This window comes from Somniosus microcephalus, unplaced genomic scaffold (assembly GCF_052327205.1).
Source record: "Somniosus microcephalus isolate GS21.2 unplaced genomic scaffold, FLI_Smic_1.0 unresolved_chr5, whole genome shotgun sequence".
Lineage (NCBI taxonomy): Eukaryota > Metazoa > Chordata > Chondrichthyes > Squaliformes > Somniosidae > Somniosus > Somniosus microcephalus.
Genome location: NW_028225183.1, coordinates 52,525,466 through 52,533,553, shown reverse-complemented (window position 1 = coordinate 52,533,553; position 8,088 = coordinate 52,525,466).

The window sequence follows — 8,088 nt, the reverse complement described above, 5'->3', positions numbered from 1 at the left end:
TCCTCAGGGGTGAGCCAGTATTTACAGAGTGTCCCCGGGGGTGTGCCATTATTTACAGAGTATCCCCGTGGGTGTGTCAGTATTTAGAGAGTGTACTCGGGGGTGTGTCAGAAATTACAGAGTATCCCCGGGAGTGTGTCAGTATTTAAAGATTATCCCCATGTTTGTGTCAGTATTTACAGAGTATCCCCAGGGCTGTGTCAGTATTTGCAGCGTATCGCCGGGGGTGTGTCAATATTTACAGAATAACCCCGGAGGTGTGTCAGTATTTACCGAGTAACCCCGGGGGTGTGTCAGTATTTACAGAGTATTCCTGGGGGTGTGTCAGTAGTTACAGAGTATCCCCTGGGGTGTGTCATTATTTACAGTGTATCCCCGGAGTTTATCAATATTTACAGAGAGACCCTGGGCGTGTGTCAGTATTTATAGAGTATCCGCGGGGGTGTGTCAGTATTTACAGAGTATCCCCGGAGGTGTCTCAGTATTACAGAGAGTCCCCGGGGGTGTGTCAGCATTTGCAGAGTATCCCTGGAGGTGTGTCATTATTTACACAGTATCACTGGAGGTGTTTCAGAATTTACAGATGTATCCCCAGGGGTGTGTCAGTATTTACTGAGTATGCCGGGAGGTGTTTAATATTTACAGAATATCCCCGGGAGTGTTTCAGCATTTACAGAGTATCCCCGGGGGTGTGTCATTATTTACAGAGTATCCCCGGAGGTGTCACATTATTTACATTGCAACCCTGGGATTGTGTCAGTATTTACAGAGTAACCCCGGAGGTGTGTCAGTATTTACAGATTATCCTCGGGGGTGTGTCATTAAGTACAGTGTATCCCCGGAGGTGTATTACTATTTACAGAGTATCCCTGGGGCTGTGTCAGTATCTACAGATTATCCCCAGAAGTGTGTCAGTATTACAGAATATTCCCGGAGGTGTGTCAGTATTTACAGAGTATCCCTGGGGGTGTGTCAGTGTTTACAGAGTATCCCTGGTAGTGTGTCAGTATTTACACATTATGCCCGGGGATTGTTTCAGTATTCACAGAGTATCCTCGGGGGTGTGTCATTATTTACAGAGTATCCCCGGGGCTGTGTCAGTGTTTACAGCTTATCCCCGGGGGTGTGTCACTATTTACAGAGTAATCCCGGAGGTGTGTCATTATTTACAGTGTATCCCCGGAGTTTATCAATATTTACAGAGAGATCCTGGGCGTGTGTCAGTATTTACAGAGTATCCCCGGGGTTGTGTCAGTATTTACAGAGTATACCCGGAGGTGTCTCAGTATTACAGAGAGTCCCCGGGGGTGTGTCAGCATTTGCAGAGTATCCCTGCGGTTGTTTCGTTATTTACAGAGTATCCCTGGAGGTGTTTCAGAATTTACAGATGTATCCCCGGGGGTGTGTCAGTATTTACTGAGTATGCCGGGAGGTGTTTAATATTTACAGAATATCCCCGTGAGTGTCTCAGTATTTACAGAGTATCCCCGGGGGTGTGTCAGTATTTACAGAGTATCCCTGGATATGTGTCAGTGTTTACAGAGTATCCTCGGGGGGGTGTCATTATTTACAGTGTATCCCCGGGGGTGTTTTACTGTTTACAGAGTATCCCTGGGGCTGTGTCAGTATCCACAGATTATCCCAGAAGTGTGTCAGTATTTACAGAGTATCCCGGGGGGGTGTCAATATTTACAGAGTATCCCCGGGAGTGTGTCATTATTTACACATTATTCCCGGGGATTGTTTCAGTATTCACAGAGTATCCTCGGAGGTTTGCCACTGTTTACAGAGTGTCCCCGGGGGTGTGTAATTATTTACAGAATATCCCCGTGGGCGTGTCAGTATTTAAAGAGTGTCCCCGGGGGGTGTATCAGTATTTAAATATTATCCCCAGGTGTGTGTCCGTATTTACAGAGTATCCCCGGGTGTGTGTCAGCATTTACAGCCTATCCCCGGGGGTGTGTCAGTATTCCTATATTAGAGCTAGTCGCCCACAGATAGAAACATCGAAGATAGGAGCAGGAGTAGGCCATTCGGCCCTTCGAACCTGCTCCGCCATTCAACGAGATCATGGCTGATCATCCAAATCCTAGCACCCGGTCCCTACACCGAGAGCCATCCCACCCAAGCCCTATCCCCGTAACCCCGCGTATTTAATCCCCCCTAACACTAAGGGTCAATTTTTTATCATGGCCAATCAACCTACCCCGCACATCTTTGGACTGTGGGAGGAAACCGGAGCACCCGACGGAAACCCACGCAAACACGGGGAGAATGTGCAAACTCCACACAGACAGTCACCCGAGGCCGGATTTGAACCCGGGTCTCTGGCGCTGTGAGGCAACAGTGCTAACCACTATGCCACCGGGCCCATGCGTTCCAATCTCAGATTGAGCACCAAGAGCCCTCGCCCCCAGCTCTCCAGCCTGTCCCACTCGCTTCGATAACAGTGTGAGCAACATAGGCCCTCGCCCCAGCTCCCTGACCTGGCGCAGTCGCTCCTTTATCAGTGTGAGCACCATGAGCCCTCACCCCCAGCTCTCTATCCTTACCCACTAGCCCCTATATCAGAGTGATTACCGAGCGTCCTCGCACCCTGCGCTCCAGCCTGGCCTACTTACTACTATATCAGAGTGAGCAACATGAGCCCTCGCCCCCAGCTCTCCGGCCTGGTCCAGTCACTCTAAATTAGAGCAAGAACCATGAGTACTCGCACTCAGCTCTCCGGATTTTTCCAGCTCGCTCCTATATTAGAGTGAGCACCATGAACCCTCACTCTCAGGTCTCCTGCCCAGCCCACATGGTCCTATTTTAGAGTGAGCACCACGAGCACTCGCCTTCAGGTGTCCGGCGTGGCCCACACGATACTTCATCATAGCGAGCACCAGATACACTCGCCCCCAGATCTCCAACCTGGCCCACTCACTCCTAAATCCGATTGAGCACCATGAGCCATCGCCGCTAGCTCTCCAGCCTGCCACACTCGCTTCTTTATCAGTGTGAGCAACAAGAGCCCTCGGCCTGGCACTCTGGGCTGGCCCACTCACTCCTTTATCAGTGTGAGCAACATGAGCCCTCAGCTCGAGCCCTCTGGACTGGCCCACTCGCTCCTATGTCAGAGAGATCAGCATGAGCCCTCGCCCCAGCTCCATGGCCTGACCCACTTACTCCTATATCAGGTTGAGCACCGAGGATCCTCGTCCCCTGCGCTCCAACCTGGCCCGCTCACTACGACATCAGAATGAGCTACATGAGCCCTCGACCCGAGCCCTCTGGACTGGCCCACTCGATCCTTCATCAGAGCAACCACCATATACCCTCGCCCCCAGAACTGCAGCCTGGCCCATTCGCTCCTATATCAGAGTGGGCAACATGAGCCCTTGCCCCCAGCTCTCCGGCCTGTCCCACTTTCTCCTATATCAGAGAGAGCAACATGAGCCCACGCCCCCAGCGCTCGGGGCTGTCCCACTCGCTCCTATATCAGAGAGGGCAACATGAGCCCTCGACCCCAGCTCACCAGCATTGCCCACACACTTCTATATCAGATTGGGCACCATGAGCCCTCGCTCCCAGCTCTCAAGTCTGGCCCACTCGCTCCTGTATCAGAGTGATCACAATGAGCCCTCACCCCGAGCTCTCTGGCCTGGCCCTCTTGCTCCTATGTGATAGTGAACACCATGAGCACTCATCCTCAGATCTCCGGCCTGGCCCATTCACTCCTTTATCAGAGGGAGCTCCATGAGCACTCGGCCCCAGTTTTCCGGGCTGTCCTGCTCGCTCCTATATCAGAGTGAGCAACATGAGCCCTCACACCCAGCACTCTGGCCTGGCCCACGCATTCCAATATCAGAGTGAGCAACATTTGCCCTCGCCCCCAGCTCTCCAGCCTGTCCCACTCGCTTCTCCATCAGTGTGAGCACCATGAGCTCTCGCCCCCAGCTCTCCGACCTGGCTCATTCGCTTCTTTATCAGAGTGAGCACCATGAGCCCTCACCCCCAGATCTCCGGACAGGCCCCCTCGCCCCGAAAGTAGAGTAAGCCCCAGGAGCCCTCGCCACCACATCTCCGGACTAGCCCCCTCGCTCCTATATCAGAGTGAGCACAATGAGCCCTCGCCCCCAGCTCTCCAGCCTGTCACACTCGCTTCTATAACAGTATGAGCAACATGAGCCCTCGCCCCAGCTCCCTGGCCTGGCCTACTCGCTCCTTTAACAGTGTGAGCACCATGAGCCCTCACCCCCAGCTCTCTAGCCTTGCCCACTAGCTCCTATATCAGAGTGAGCACCGAGCGTCCTCGCACCCTGCGCTCCAGCCTGGCCCACTCGCTACTATATCATAGTGAGCAACATGAGCCCTCGCCCCCAGCTCTCTGGCCTGGCCCAGTCACTCCAAATTAGAGCAAGCACCATGAGTACTCGCATTCAGCTCTCCGATTTATCCAAATCGTTCCTATATTAGAGTCAGCACCATGAGCCCCCACTCTCATGTCTCCGGCCTGGCCCACACGCTCCTATTTTAGAGTGAGCACCACGAGCACTCGCCTTCAGGTGTCCGGCCTGGCGCACACGATCGTTCTCAGAGCGAGCACCATATACACTCGCCCCCAGATCTCCAACCTGGCCCACTCGTTCCTATATCAGAGTAAGCAACGAGAGACCTCGCCCTCAGCTTTTCGGCCTGTCCCACTCGCTCCTATATAAGAGTGAGCACCATGAGCCCACGCCCCCAGCTCTCTGGCCTGGCCGACTCATTCCTATATCAGAGTGAGGAATGAGAGTCCTCGCCCCCTGCGCTCCAGCCTGGCCCACTCTCTCCTATATAAGAGTGAGCACCATGAGCCCACGCCCCCAGCTCTCCAGTCTGGCCCACTCGCTCCTATGTCAGAGTGACCACCATGAACCCACGCCGCAGCTCTATGGCCTGGCCTACTTACTCCTATAACAGAGTGAGCACCGAGTGTCCTCGTCCCCTGCGCTCCAATCTGGCCCGCTCGTTACTATATCAGAGTAAACAACATGAGCCAACGCCCTGAGGCCTCTGGCCTGGCCCACTCGATCCTTCATCACAGCAAGCACCATATACCCTCGCCCCCAGATCTGCAGCCTGGCCCATTCACTGCTTATTCAGGGTGAGCAACATGAGCCCACGCCCCCAGCTCTCCGGGCTGTCCCACTCGGTCCTATATCAGGGTGAGCAACATGAGACCTCGCCTCCAGCTCTCCGGGCTGTCCCACTCGCTCTAATATCAGGGTGAACAACATGAGCCCTCGCCTCCAGCTCTCCAGGCTGTCCCACTCGCTCCTATATCAAAGTGGGCAACATGAGCGATCGACCCCAGCTCTCCAGCCTGGCCTACTCGCTCCTATATCCGAGTGAATTCCATGAGCCCTCGCCCCCAGCACTCCAGTCTGGACCACTCGCTCCTGTATCAGAGTTAATTTCATGAGTCCTCGCCCCAGATTGATCACCATGAGCCCTCCCCCCGAGCTCTCTGGCCTGGCCCACTCGCACCTTCATCAGAGCGAGTACCATGTGCCCTCACCCACAGCTTTCCAGCCTGGCCCACTCGCTCCGATATCAGAGTGAGCACCATGTGCCCTGGCCCCCAGCTCTCCAGCCTTGCCCACTCGCTCCTATATCATAGTGAATTCCATGAGTCCGCGCCCCCAACTCTCCAGTCTGACCCACTCGAGTGATCTTCATGTGCCCTCGCCCCAGCTCTCTGGCCTGGCCCACTCACTCCTATATCAGAGTGAGCACCATGTGCCCTCGCCCCAGCTCACCAGCATTGCCCACTCGCTCCTATAACAGAGTGAGCAACATGAGCACTCGCCTTCAGCTCTCCGGCCTGTCCCACTCGATCATTCATCAGAGCGAGCACCATATACATTCGCCCCCAGATCTCCAACCTGGCCCACTCGCTCCTAGATCAGAGTGAGCACCATGAGCCCCCGCCCACTGCGCTCCAGCTTGTCCCACTCGCTCCTATATCATGCTGAGCACAAAAAGCTGTCGCCTCAAGCTCTCAGGCCTGGCCCACTCACTCCTTTATCAGAGTGAGCAACGAGAGTCTTCACCCCCTGCGCTCCAGCCTGGCCCACTCGCTCCTATATAAGGGTGAACATCATGAGTCCTCCCCCCAGACCTCTGGCCTGGCCCACTCGCTCCATCATCAGAGCGAGCACCATGTGCACTCGCCCGCAGCTTTCCAGCCTTGTCCACTCGCTCCTATATCATTGTGAGCACCATGAGAACTCGCCCCCAGCTCTCCAGCCTGGCCCACTCGCTCTTATATCAGAGTGAATTCCATGAGAACTCGCCCCCAGCTCTCCAGTCTGGCCCACTCGCTCCGATACCAGAGTGAATTCCATGAGTCCTCGCCCACAGATCTCCAGTCTGGCCCACTCGCTCCTATATCAGAGCGAGCACCATGTGCCCTCACCCCCAGATTTCCAGCCTGGCCCACTCGCTCCGATATCAGAGTGATCTTCATGAGCAGTCGCCCCAGGTCTCTGGCCTGGCCCACTCACTGCTATATCAGAGTGAGCACCATGAGCACTCGCCCCAGCTCTCTGGCCTGGCCCACTCACTCCTATATCAGAGTTTGCATCATGTGCCCTCGCCCCAGCTCAGCAGCCTTGCCCACTCGCTCCTATATCAGATTGAGCAACATGAGTCCTCGACCCAAATCTCCAGTCTGGCCCACTCCCTCCTATAGCAGAGACAATTCCATGTGTCCTCGCCCCCAGATCTCCAGTCTGGCCCACTCGCTCCTATATCAGAATGAATTTCATGACTCCTCGCCCCCAGATCTCCAGTCTGGCCCACTCTCTCCTATACCAGAGTTAGCACCATGAGTCCTCGACCCCAGATCACCACTCTGAACCACTCGCTCCGATACCAGATTGAATTCCATGAGTCCTCGCCCCCAGACCTCCAGTCTGGCCCACTCCCTCCTATATCAGAGTGAATTTCATGAGTCCTCGCCACCAGATCTCCAGTCTGGCCCACTCTCTTCTATACCAGAGTGAATTCCATGAGTCCTCACCCCCAGTTCTCCGGCGTGGCCCATTCGTTCTGATATCAGAGCGAGCACCATATACCCTCGCCCCAAGCGCTCCAGCATTGTACACTCGCTCCTATATCAGATTAAGCTCAATGAGCCCTCGCCCACTGCACTCCAGCCTGTCGCACTCACTCCAAAACATGCTGAGCACCATGAGCCGTCGCCTCCAGCTCTCCAGCCTGTCCCACTCGCTACTATATCGGTGTGAGCAACAAGAGCCATAGGCCCAGATCTCTGGCCTGGTCCAATCGCTCGTTTATCAGAGTGAGCAACATGAGGCCTCGCCCCAGATCTCCGGCATGGCCCACTCGCTCCTATATCAGAGTGAGCACCATGAGCCCGCATCCCCAGTCTCCAGCCTGGCCCACTCGCTCCTATATAACAGTGAGCACCATGAGCCCTCCCCCCAGCTCTCTGGCATGGCCCACTCCCTCCTTTTTGCGAGCGAGCACCATGTGCACTCGCCCCCAGCTCTCCATTCTGGCCCACTCGCTCCTATACCAGGGTGAATTCCATGAGTCCTCGCCCCCAGATCACCAGTCTGGCCCACTCGCTCTGATACCAGTGTGAATTCCATGAGTCCTCGCCCCCAGATCTCCAGTCTGGCCCACTCGCTCCTATATCAGAATGAATTACATGAGTCCTCGCATCCAGATCTCTAACCTGGCCCACTCGCTCCTATATCAGTGTGAATTTCATGAGTCCTCGCCCCCAGATCTCCAGTCTGGCCCACTCGCTCCTATATCAGAGTGAATTCCATGAGTCCTCGCCCCCAGATCTATAATCTGGCCCACTCGCTCCTATATCAGAGTGAATATCATGAGTCTTCGCCCACCCTCTATTGCCTGGCCCACTCACTCCTATATCAGAGGTATCACTTTGAGTCCTCGCCCCCAGATCTCCAGTCTGGCCCACTCGCTCTTATATCAGAGTGAATATCATGAGTCTTTGCCTACCCTCTGTTGCCTGGGCCACTCACTCCTATATCAGAGTTATCAATTTGAGTACTCGCCCCCAGATCT